General features: G+C 41.6%; 1 protein-coding gene and 1 long non-coding RNA gene across 9 annotated transcripts in view; one reads left to right on the forward strand and one right to left on the reverse strand.

Moving 5' to 3' along the window:
- The window catches only part of REEP1 (receptor accessory protein 1), a 219,947-nt gene that overhangs the window by 111,628 nt on the left and 94,819 nt on the right, over nucleotides 1-13,500 (reverse strand). The window lies entirely within an intron of this gene.
- The window catches only part of LOC142749052 (uncharacterized), a 52,077-nt gene continuing 38,874 nt past the window's right edge, over nucleotides 298-13,500 (forward strand). The window contains exon 1 of the long non-coding RNA XR_012882365.1: nucleotides 298-443. This is a non-coding gene — a long non-coding RNA (uncharacterized LOC142749052). The remainder of the gene's footprint in view (nucleotides 444-13,500) is intronic.

The following is a 13,500-nucleotide window of genomic DNA, read 5'->3' on the forward strand; positions in this document are numbered from 1 at the left end:
GATTGGCTCAAAAAATTGAGCCAAAAACGGCATCAAAACTGTGTGTGTGATCCTGGCCTAAATATGACATCAAAAAGACATAATAAAATACACAAACACCAAAAACGAATGTTTCAAGTTGCTTTCATCTCATCACACTGATATCTGCACAGTCAGACAGATCATTGCCAAATTTTTTCCTAATGAAAAGGGTGAAGGCCTTGTGTATCAGCGAGAATCCCTGAACAGCTGATAAACTGGTTACTAAATGCAGGGCAAGGGAGGTGAAAGCCCTTGTGAGAGAGACGAGAAATCTAAACTTCATCCAAGGCGAGAGTCTCAACTAAGGCTGGATTGAGTTTCATTGCCTGCAACTGTTCCAAGGGCGCAGTGTCCATTGAGAAGCAAAACTTGTCCGGGCTGAAGCCAACAATAATCTGTTCAAGTGGATAATAAAATCTAAAGTAAGTGGATCCTCTGGAGGTGACTGAACGGAGGTCGAAAGAACCACCTTGAAAGATGCAAAGTAACGTCCTGTGCAGACTATCCATATATTTACGTACAGTCTGCAAAAACCGGATGTCTTTTTCTGTCGTCCGTAGTGTCTGGCAGCAAAAAACACTGACCCCCCCCCCCCCCAAAAGTTTGCACTGTGCATGCGCCAAAATTGACATACGCAGTGGCAACAATACAAGGGAAGCGTCGGCCGCGACAGCAGGAGAAGGATCCGTCCGGTTTGCCCTGGTTCTCTCGAACCAGTTGCTAAAATGATAACCCAGAACTGGTCCCCTGCACTCAATTGTATCTGCATCCTTAGGACGTGGATACAATCGATTCGTCTAGCGCTGCCTGGTGAGGCACGGGAACTATCAGTCCATTGGCACGCCATTCGGCGCCTGAGCAATAATAGAGTCATCGCTTTGACTGCGTCATTGCTCTGAATGAGGCCTGGTCTCTAAAGAGCCCTGCGTCGCTGGAGGACGGCTCGAAACCAGGGACAGGTGAGCATGTAATGGTTTTTTTCAGTGGGTAGTGTTGGGAGTACTATCTTCAGAGGACCCTCTGGGAGGCACTATATACAAGGGCCACTATCTATTTATCATTAACTCTGATTTTGTAATGTGTCTGTAAACATTTTGGTCTGTTCGTGATTATTAGCGTTATAAGTAGTCCAGAAATTATGGAAGTGGATTTTCGCAACCCTGGTCTTTGGTTTGGTGTACAAAACCAACAGGTTGGCGTATGTAGATGATTGCTAACAATTTAGGCTTTGCGAACAAAGCCATATCATTGATCCTTGTTGTATAGATCCATATTCTTTGGGCCCATACTGTACCTCCTGGTACCTCTGATTCTTTATAGTGGCATACTTATTTCGTAATACGGTCCTGTATAGATTCTGTGTGCAAGAGTCTTAGGGCTCGTCCTCATGCTGCGGAATTGCTGCATTTTTTTTTGGCTGGAATTTCGTTATTTTTGTTTCTCTGTTCTTATGATGAAACAGAAAAACGGAATTACGAACGCAGAGGTGAACCTAGCCTAACTTTGTAAATCCTTCACTTAAAGAGGCTCTGTCACCAAATTTTGCAGCCCCTATCTGCTATTGCAGCTGTGATCGCAATTTGTGGTCACGTTACGCCTTGATCTCCATGCAGGTTCAAATCAGGTGGGGGGGGGGGCGAGCTGCTCGGAGAAGTAACAGATACACTGAGACGTTTCTCAAGGCAAAATACTTCTGACTTTATTTAACTGTAGTGGTCGCTTTTATAGCGTCAGAACAAAAACATTCCATAACATATGAGTCATCTGTATATTCAATAAAACCCATTGGTGGAACACAAGGTATTCCCTTTTATGCTTAGGGGGGTTGGTCAAGTGATTGACTGCCATCTGTTCGCAATTTCAAAAGAGACAGCAGAGCAGCTGCAAACTATTTCTTCTCTTACCCTTTCTAAAATACCCATTCACATGCTCTCCTCTATAACATTTCACTCCTTGGGGCCCCAGATACATTATACATATATTTATTCCATAACAATCCCTCCTTTTGTGATTTTACCAACACCTAAATTCCAATGCTACTTCTATCTCCTGATAGCAAGGCTTCGATCCATTTCTTCACTTGATTCACACAGGTATGTAGGTGGGGTAATCTCACAACACTCTTTCATCATAATGTATAGGCCTCTGTTTGAATGCTTCCCTTATTTTGCAAAATGTATAACAATTGAAACATGTAAGCAATATAAACAATATTATGAAACATATCAAGGGTTGGAATAACACATGCAGTATCTTAGTGGCAGTGGGGGAAAATCCTGTAAATATGTCATACCAGTGATGGGCACTGGCATCTTTTATTGCTGACGATAAATTTATTACTTCCCTAGCTGCTATTGTAGCCAATACTTTCACTTTACTTAGAGTTACATTATGGGCTGCTATCAATTTCTTTACGTCTTTAGACTTTTGTAACACTTGTTTTAACTCTTCCAGTGGCAAACTAAAATTTCCATAGGGCAAAGGTTCAGGTACCCATACAGTGGACATTATTTCTTCTAAAGTAGGCAGGAACACTATAGTTTGGTTCCCCCAAGTCAAATGCGTCACATTGTATAGACATCCTGAAAATGGTCCTATGAGATTAAACTGGCTAAGGGTCTGCTTGTCGTTAGTTATTAAGCATACATGCTGTGGACCTACTTCAATATAAACCTGTAGGTTAGCTTCTGGGATTATAGTGAGTGCGCATACATTATCCTGGTGCTGCATTAGACAGGGTTCATATATCCCTGACTGCTGATTACATACATATCCTTGCTCTGTTAATTGGCACAAATCTATATTCCTCGTCTTATTTTGAGAGTCTATGTGTGTTCCTTTTATTTCTGGCATCCAATATTGTCCTAATAATGTCACCGGATCAATCATTACCATTGGCATAACAATAAATTTGCATAATAGAGTAGGATTTTTCACATTGAATGCTATTAGTCTTCCTGCACACCATCTAGGTGTACACTCAGTATACTCAGGCTGTAACAATAACCACGTATCATTTCTCTCTCCTACGGGCAGAATGTCTGTCCATTGCCTAACATGACTACTAAACAATTTATTCTTAAAATTATTCATCTGTTCTTGTTGCCACATCGTTTTAAGCGTACATACTGTCCAATTTACAAAAGTTGATACATTCTGTAATGTTCTATATTCGGTTAGCATACTTTCATTAAAAACATTTAGGAACAGTTCATCTATAGCTAACCCTTTTTGCTGTACGGCAAAGGTAGTAGGTAACCATGACGCACCTATCCTTAATGCAGTAGATGTGTCATCTCCCACTGAGTTTCATTTGTTCATAACTGTTTCTAACTGTATACCATTCAATACTCCTAATCCCGTTCCTACCCCTCCTAATAGCGGGTCATACCATTCTCTTTTTTGTCTATGACAGCTGGGGGATTCAGGGAAGGAAATATTGAAGTGTACATTCTTTTTCTGCTGTTGGGTTACAGCGCTCTTACAAGTGTGTGCGATTCTTTCCAGACTTTGTACTGTTATATGTGGCTTAAAACTATCTCTTAAAATTGTTATCAAGAATACAAAATATCTTCTATTTCTTATTTGGCTATTATTCATACATAATATCATCCCATCAGTTTATTTTATTACAATCGTAGAGTTGAGCCTCTCCTTGTTGCATCTTTCATAAATCTTATTTATCATTTCATTTCTATTTTTACTGGTTGTATATTTCTGTAGATACTGTAAATCTGGTTCATAACAACAAAACAACAGCCGTCTCTTCTTGTATGCTAATGTTGGCTGTTTTGTCTATGTGAAGGTACACAGTCCCTCCATGTGGTCCTTTTCTCCAAGTCCCTTCGGTTGTAGTCACATTTGTAGTATAACACGGGGCATTGGCCTTACAGGTGTAGTTACCCTGCTTTCTATCCACTGTGGCATTCGCCCACACTGTCCTGAACTGTTCCAGTGATTCTGTACTGATTACGTGTACAGGAGTAGCAGTTCTGCCTTTTTGTATAAGAGCACACGCAACAACCGCCGCAACAACCGCAAAGATCTTCATTCTTCTGGCTGAAGAACCTTTTTACAATGACTGGCGTGAATCCAGCTTGCCTTTTCCTTCGAGCTTCACTGAGGTGCTTGTAACGAGTAGGACTTGAAAAGGACCATCAAACCGTGGCTCAAGGCTCTTCCTCACGTGTCTTTTGACAACGACCCAATCTCCTGGTTCTAGCTTATACGTCAACTGAATCAGGACCTGGAATGGAAGCAAAGACTTGTGCATACACCTTAGTCAATTGTTTGTTCAGCGTTTATACATAATCTGTTAGTCTACCATACTGCATTTGGAGCACCTGTGGAAAATAACATCCTAATCTGGGAGCCGACCCAAATAAGATCTCATATGGGCTGAGACCTGTTCTTTTTGTGGGCGTGTATCTTACTGAGAACAAGGCTAATGGTAGACACTCGGTCCATGGTTTCCCGGTTTCTACCATTGCTTTTTGGATTTTCAATTTGAGAGTCCCATTTAGTCTCTCAACCTTCCCACTACTTTGTGGATGGTATGGTGTATGTAGGGCTTGACTTATGCCTAGAGCTGACAACACATAGTTCATGATTTCACCCGTAATGAGTTCCTCTGTCGCTCTTGATCACCTCTGGAACTCCATATCTGCACACCACCTCGTTGATCAGTTTCTTTGCTGTGGCTACGGCTGTAGCTTTGGTTACTGGAAAAGCTTCTGGCCATCCTGAAAAGAGATCAATACAAACAAGCACATACTCCTAGGTACCGACTTTTGGTAATTGAATATAGTCTATCTGCAGTCTCTGGAACGGATATATATAGGTCTGGGTGTGTGCTTCTGTGGTACTTTTACAGTTCTTCCAATATTATGTGTTGCACAGATCATGCATCCTTGTGTAAAACTGCTGGCCATCACACTAAACCCTGGGGCATACCACACCTTGTTTACCAAGTCCATCATTGCCGTTTTTGATTGGTGAGTTGCTCCATGTGTTATTTGGGCCATCATTGGGAACATTGTCTTAGGCAGGCACAGTTTATTCTGGCATTGCCAGAGGCCATCTTTTCGTAGCGTTGCTCCTTGGGCCGTCCACTTGTCTTTTTCTTCTTCTGTTGCTTGTCCTTGAAGTTTTTGCAGTAGTTCCGGGCTTACAGCTGGTCTTGTTTCCTCTGGATCTTTTATCTGACATACGGCTGCTAACACGGGTAGCTTCTGTGCTGCTTGCTTTGCCGCTTCGTCTGCCGGGCATTTCCCCTTTTGTCTCTGGTGAACTCACCTTAGTGTGAGCTTTAATTTTTACTACTGCTACTTCTGTGGGTAACATCAGGGTCTCCATCAAGTATTTTACAAAGTCTGCATTCTTTACAGGTGTACCTGCAGAGGTCAAAAATTGTCTAGCCTTCCATATGGGGCCATAATCGTGTGCAATCCCAAAAGCATATCGAGAGTCAGTGTATATATTTGCTGTCTTTCCTTCTGCATGTTGGCATGCTGCTGCCAGGGCCTTAAGCTCCGCTTCTTGTGCTGAGCGGGACGCTGGTAAGGAGGCTGCTTCTAGGACTACATCTTCGGTGGTTACTGCATATCCTGTAAGAAAAGATCCTTCTACACAATACCTTGAACCATCCACAAAGAGTATTAGGTCTGGGTTTTGGAGTGGGGTATCTCTTACATGTGCGAACCCCACTGTTTCCTGGGCCATAAGAGCCATACAATCATGTTCATCAGTTTCAGGCAAAAATTGTGACCATACTTTACCTACGTCTTCTCCCCCTTGCTCCAAAGGCAGTAAGGTAGCTGGGTTCAATGTAGTACAGCGGTGTAAAGTAACCTGCTCAGGAAGAAGAAGAGCACAAATTAATCTCAAATATCTTGTAGTGGACAAATGCTTAGGTTGTACTTGAGTTAGAATAGCAGTAATATCATGTGGTGGAAATGCCAGGACCAAATCTGAGGCCTTGTTTAACATTGAATTTACAGCAATAATAACTTTCACACATGATGGGGAACCTCGGGCCACAGGGTCTAGTCTAGCTGAATAATATGCTACCGGGCGCTGCTGTGGTCCATGACTTTGTGTGAGAACTGCAGTGGCATGTCCATTTTGTTCAGTCCAGTACAAAGTATATGCTTGCGTAGAGGTACTCCATGGATTGGTGTCACAAGCCGCTACCAAACACAACTCCTCCTCATTCAGCTGATAATCCAGAATACTTTGAGAATCTCACTTTTATCAGGTTCTGCAAATACTTGATTAATACAAAAACAAATAAAAATAAAACATTCCCAAAAACTTTACATCAAATTAACAATGTCCAGACAAGTTTTGTTTTGCCTTCTCCCTCATCTAAATCCATAAAAACTCGTGTGAGTGACGTCACATCGCCTCCTGTGTAACTTTGCTGGAGGGGGATGGTCTCTTACACATAAACCAAAATTGTACCTGATCAGTTCCTTCACCCTTCCCCCCTTTGTGGACTCTGCGAGAGTGATGTAGCAGAGTTCAAAACTACATCTCAACATAACACTAATTTAACCCCCTGTAATGTACAACAGCCTGAAACAAAAATGACTTTTTCCTGACAAACATTTGATCTTTACAATGACATAACTCATGTGTGAAATCAAAAATAGAACAATTGTAGTTAGTTATTCAATAAAACAGAAAATATTATCTCTGATAACATTAATTACTGCAAACCAATAAACAGTATAACGGTGGGGGGCACATACATTTTCAAAACCCCGTGTCTCACAGTATCTATAGTTTAATACATCTGAATTATCAAAACACATGAAATCTGATCACATCATAACACATAAATATCGTAACTTTTATAACCAACAGCGCTTGCGCAAAAGACAAGAAATGTATTTCGGTTTGTAGACATTACTGATATATATATATATATATCTCAGCAGTGCATATTGAAATCCCTTTGTCTCATCAGCCCTGCAGACTGCACCCAGTCAGCCCCCCTCCTCCTCCTCCCAAACACAGCACACTTTAGAGGGGAGGGAGGGGGGTCACACACTCAAAGCTTCTCACCACTTCTTCTCTCACAATCTTAACACTTTCAATGCCGGCAAAACAACATACGTATCTGCAATCATTTATCACACCATTGTATAGGAATTATCTATGTTAATGTTTAACCGTACAATCTGTCGGCCACCATCTCTATATTATGATGACGTGTTGTTTCATCAGTGAACTAGACTGGAACTTCTGTAAATAGAAAAAACACTACAAATGACAAAATTAACAAGGTGATTATTTCATACTGATTTGGTTGGGCCGGGCGTGGCCACATCAGGGGCAGGGGGGGGCAGCCTCTCCCATTGGAAACAGTGCGCAGGGGGTTTCCCACCAACAATGAGGACACACTCAACATGAGGTACGGACGCCATTACCGGGCGTCGGCTGGTCCTGTTTTCTAATACATACAATATGACACAAAGTCATACAAAATATCTATATCAGCATTCAATGTTGTGTCCATTCATTTCAAGAACAAGATGACATTTCTTATCTCACTAGCAGCTGTTCTCCACCTCCCCCTTCTCTTGTCACACTAGTTGATTCTAAATTATACCATATGGGAATTTACTATAAGGTCATTTGCAACATTAAAACAGCTACTACTTCTATCACTTCCTTTGCTTTAAACTTTACTTTATAAAATATGAATTTCCTCTGACAACCTCCTCGTACTACTTCTTCTGACACTTTTCTCCATGCTTCTGCTTTCCCCTGTAACCTTTTATCTTTCAACCATCCATGTTTTGTGTCACAACATTCATTCCATTTTTCCAGATCTAATCTTCCCGCTTTTCCCATTCCACATGCCTTCATTAACTGATTCGTTCCTTTTGTCACATCCTTTCCCTCTTTTTCCGCCACTACCTGTTTGGCTGTCAGTCCTTGTGGGTGCTCATCTTGTAATAGGGACACCAAGTTCCCCATTTTACCTAGTTATAAGTGGTTGCCTATGGGCAGACCCTAAGTTACGTAGGGGGTAATTTTCCTGATAGGTGAATTTTTTTTTTTTTTTTTTTTTTTTTCCCTCACCTATTTTAGACAGTTACTTATCCCCTCGAAACTCCTTAATAGGAACACCAAGTTCCTCGTCTTGTGACTGTAAGTGGTGGCCTTTTTTGGCACACCCTAAGTAATTCAAGGGGTAAGTTTCCTGATAGACAAATTTCTTTCTTGCCTATTTTCGACAGTTACTTATCCACTTGATACTTCTTATTTTGTTACAGATTTTTTTTCCGTACTAACTCTTCTACTCTGGCCAGAGGATCTTTCCCTTTCACAGTCCTTTTATAACTTTCCTCGTCTGAGACACCACTCAAGGAGATATCCTCCACACCATAACAGTAATATGACAAATATTCCTAATCCAAATAACAAGGCAAACGTAAAATCAAGCTGTTCATTTGACATGCCGGATTATCGGATTGCAGAAAATTCTGGAATTTTGAGCTGAAAATCAGTGCATGATAATCTCCGCAAGTACCTCAATGCTGTACACACATTTTCGGCATTTTTCCGGATTATCAGATTGCACAAAATTTTCGATTTCCGGGCTTAAATTTAGCCTATCATAATCCCCGTAGTCACCTGAAGCATGTACACATGTTTCTGGTAATTTGCCGGATTATCGGAAGTTTTTTCCAAAAACAATTTCCTTATTCTAAAATGCATTTGTGACACAAAACTGGGTTTCTACAACATTCATACAAATACTGCCATGGAGATCAGGCACTTTATCCTGAGGGTAGGATTACATATAGACTTGACCAGATTTTTACACTAAAAATACCCTCATGTGGCCCCTCTATTCCTCAGGAGTACTACCGGGAAGGTGACCTACCAGACAGGAAGGTGCAGAGCAGAGTTTGTAAGAATTAAGTCTTCTTACCTTGCTGCAGCAGTGGTCTGCACGTTCCTTCGTCCGGGTGGTCGCCATTCAAGTCCCGGGAGATCCCCTAGGTGGGGTGCCGTCCTTCTGGTCAAGTCCCTGTTCGGGCGCCAATTTCTGTGATCGCAATTTGTGGTCACGTTACGCCTTGATCTCCATGCAGGTTCAAATCAGGTGGGGGGGGGGGCGAGCTGCTCGGAGAAGTAACAGATACACTGAGACGTTTCTCAAGGCAAAATACTTCTGACTTTATTTAACTGTAGTGGTCGCTTTTATAGCGTCAGAACAAAAACATTCCATAACATATGAGTCATCTGTATATTCAATAAAACCCATTGGTGGAACACAAGGTATTCCCTTTTATGCTTAGGGGGGTTGGTCAAGTGATTGACTGCCATCTGTTCGCAATTTCAAAAGAGACAGCAGAGCAGCTGCAAACTATTTCTTCTCTTACCCTTTCTAAAATACCCATTCACATGCTCTCCTCTATAACATTTCACTCCTTGGGGCCCCAGATACATTATACATATATTTATTCCATAACACAGCCGATAGGCGCTGCAATGTAGATTACAGTAAAGTTTTTATTTTTAAAAAACGAGCATTTTTGGCCAAGTTATGGCCATTTTTGTATTTATGCAAACGAGGCTTGCAAAAGTACAACTGGGCGTGTTGAAAAGTAAAAGTACAACTGGGCGTGTATTATGTGCGTACATCGGGGCGTGTTTACTACTTTTACTAGCTGGGCGTTCTGATGAGAAGTATCATCCACTTCTCTTCAGAACGCCCAGCTTCTGGCAGTGCAGATCTGTGACGTCACTCACAGGTCCTGCATCGTGTCGGCCACATCGGCACCAGAGGCTACAGTTCATTCTGCAGCAGCATCAGCGTTTGCAGGTAAGTAGCTACATCGATTTACCTGCAAACGCCGATGCTGCTGCAGAATCATCTGTAGCCTCTGGTGCCGGCTCGTCTGACACGATGCAGGACCTGGGGAAGTGACGTCACAGCGTGATCGCTCGAGAACACAGCTGTGTCTGCACTGCCAGAAGCTGGGCGTTCTGAAGAGAAGTGGATGATACTTCTCATCAGAACGCCCAGCTAGTAAAAGTAGTAAACACGCCCCGATGTACGCACATAATACACGCCCAGTTGTACTTTTACTTTTCAACACGCCCAGTTGTACTTTTGCAAGCCTCATTTGCATAAATACAAAAATGGCCATAACTTGGCCAAAAATGCTCGTTTTTTAAAAATAAAAACGTTACTGTAATCTACATTGCAGCGCCTATCTGCTGCAATAGCAGATAGGGGTTGCAAAATCTGGTGACAGAGCCTCTTTAACTTATTTGGTACTGATTTTGCAATATATAATATTTTCTTCTCCATGATTTCCTAGTACCAGAAAGTAGTGCATTGTGGGAGCACAGGTGACAGTAAGGGGTTAGGACTCGGTCAAGACTTTTTGTTCTCGTGTTTTTATTACTACAGGATAAGATTTCCTTATTGTATTTAACACAGACATAGAAACAAACAAACGTCTGTAAGTGATCGTGCAACGTCCTATTATTCTATATAGCTAATGAGCTGAAGAAAGATCCTAATGTTCCTTGGCACGTTCTCCTGTCTGATCCTCTATGGCAGGAGCATGATTTGCCGTAAAGTGCAGTGTCATGTCAGGACAAGGGGTTCTTGGCTTTTTAAGGACACCTTTACGTGCAATAAAAATTCAAGTGCTCAACAGGAAAGTGAAAATCAACAATTAAAAGTTGCCATATAAAACGATAAGGATTTGAATCCCTGCAGCTTGCCCTATTTAAGGGGTCAGCAACCTATGGCAAGTGTGCCGCTGCCGGAACGTGGGACATTTATGCCTGGCATGCCGAGACCTAAGCCCCTCAAGTGCTCTTAGGCCTAAACTTAGCAAAACATCGCCCCTTGACTTGATTAATAGCTCTAGCGTCAACATCACTGCTTTCTTCACTGCAACATCACTGCTTGCATGAGATTTCATTAACCCCTTAAGGACGCAGCCTAGTTTTGGCCTTAAGGCTCAGAGCCCATTGTTCAAATCTGACATATTTCACTTTATGTGGTAATAACGTCGGAATGCTTAAACCTATCCAAGCGATTCCGAGTTTGTTTTCTCGTGACACATTGGGCTACATGTTCGTGGTAAAATTTTGTCGATATATTCAGTATTTATTGGTGAAAAATTGCAAAATTTAGCGAAAATTTTGAAAATATAGCATTTTTCTGAATTTAAATGCATCTGCTTGTAAAACAGACGGTTATACCACCCAAAATAGTTACTAGTTCACATTTCCCATATGTCTACTTTAGATTGGCATCGTTTTTTGAACATTCTTTTATTTTTCTTGAGCGTTACAAGGCTTAGAACATAAACAGCAATTTCTTATATTTTTAAGACAATTTCAAAAGCCTTTTATTTAAGGTACCTGTTCAGTTCTGAAGTGGCTTTGAGGGGCCTATGTATTGGAAACCCTGATAAAACACCCCATTTTAAAAACTAGACCCCTCAAAGTATTCAAAAAAGCATTTAGAAAGTTATTTAACCCTTCAGGCATTTCACAAGAATTAAATCAAAGTGGAGGTGAAATTAGCAAATTTCATTTTTCTTGCTGAATTTCAATTGTATTCAATTTTTTTTCTGTAACACAGAAGGTTTTACCAGAGAAACACTACTAAATATGTATTGTCCAGATTCTGCAGTTTTTAGAAATGTCCCACATGTGGCCCTACTGCGCTCGTGGACTAAAACACAAGCCCCAGAAGCAAAGAAGCACCTAGTGCATTTTGAGGCCTCTTTTTTATTAGAATATATTTTAGGCAGCATGCCAGGTTTGAAGAGGTGTTGAGGTGCCAAAACAGTAGGAATCCCCCAATAGTGACCCCATTTTGGAAACTACACCCCTCAAGGAATTAATTTATGGTTCTTGTTACCATTTTGACCACACAGTTTTTTCACAACACCTATTTGAATTGGGCTGTGAAATTAAAAAAAAATCATTTTTTCCAATAAGATGTCATTTGTGATCAAAATGTCTTATTTTCACAGGGAACAAAATACCCCATTTTGTTGCCCAATTTGTCATTAGTTCGGCAATACCCCATTTGTGGTGATAAACTGCCGTTTGGGCCCATGCGAGCGCTCAGAAGGAAAGGAACGCTATTTGTTCTTTGGAGTGCAGATTTTGCTGGATTGGGCTGGGAATTAAAACAAAATTAATTTTTTCCAATAATATGTAGTTTTGGCTGAAAATTTCTTATTTTCACAAGAAATAAAATACCCCATTCTGTTGCGCAATTTGTCCTGAGTGCAGCAATACCCCATTTGTTGTGATAAACTGCCATTTGGGCCCATGGGAAAGCTCAGAACGAAAGGACCACCATTTGGCCTACTGGGGATTTTCTGGTGCGAAGTCATGTATGCAGAAGCCCCTGAGGTACCAGTACAGTTGAAACCCGCAAGAAGTGACCCCATTTTAAAAACTACACCCTTAAAGGGAATGTGTTGCCAGAAAAACATGGTTTTTTTTTAAAAATTAAACATTTAGTGTGTGGGTGATTAAACATTGTTCAAATTTTTTTTATTTTTTTCACGAGTCAGGAAATATTATAAATTATTTCTAATTTATAATACTACCCATTTTTGGTCACTAGATGGAGCTGTTCCCAAAATTGCAGCATTGCAACATTGGGTTAAAAGCCCTCGCTCTAGTGAGCTCTCAGCATCCCCCCCTCCTTTATCCTGGCTAGTGCCGGGATAAACGAGGGGTTTGAAAGGTTTAACCTCCTACACTGTGTGTCGCCATTTTTTGAGGTAACCCACAGTGTAGTAGGTTTACATACAGTAGTAAACACACACAAACACTAACATACATTGAAATCTCTTACCTGCTCCTGCCGCCGCGGCTCCCTCCGGCCCGTCCGCTCCGTTTGCTGCCGCTGTTCCATGTGCACAAGTCCGGAAGCCGCGACCGGAAGTAGTAATATTACTGTCCGGCCGCGACTTCCGGTCCACAGGAAAATGGCGCCGGACGGCGCCAATTTCGAATAGGACTGTGTGGGAGCGGCGCATGCGCAGTTCCCACACAGACGCCGTACACGTCAGTCAATGGGACGGGAGCCGTTCGCAGTCCCTATGGGACTGTGGCTGCCGTATTCCATGTCTGTGTGTGTCGTTAATCGACACACACAGAAATGGAACAAAAAATGGCAGCCCCCATAGGGAAGAAAAAGTGTAAAAATAAGAAACAGTAAAACACAAACACACAAATGAATATAAACGTTTTTATTAAAGCACTAACATCTTTAACATATAAAAAAATTATTTGTGATGACACTGTTCCTTTAAGGCATTCATCTAGAGGTGTAGTGAGCATTTTGACCGGAGACCTACACCCCATAAACTGTAATGTGGGTTCTCCTGGGTACGGCAATACCCTACATGTGGCTGTTATCAGCTGCCTGGGCACACAGCAGGGCTCAGAGGGGAAAGACGAGGGGGG

The sequence above is a fragment of the Rhinoderma darwinii genome, chromosome 1, assembly GCF_050947455.1.
Source record: "Rhinoderma darwinii isolate aRhiDar2 chromosome 1, aRhiDar2.hap1, whole genome shotgun sequence".
In the NCBI taxonomy this organism is placed as follows: domain Eukaryota; kingdom Metazoa; phylum Chordata; class Amphibia; order Anura; family Rhinodermatidae; genus Rhinoderma; species Rhinoderma darwinii.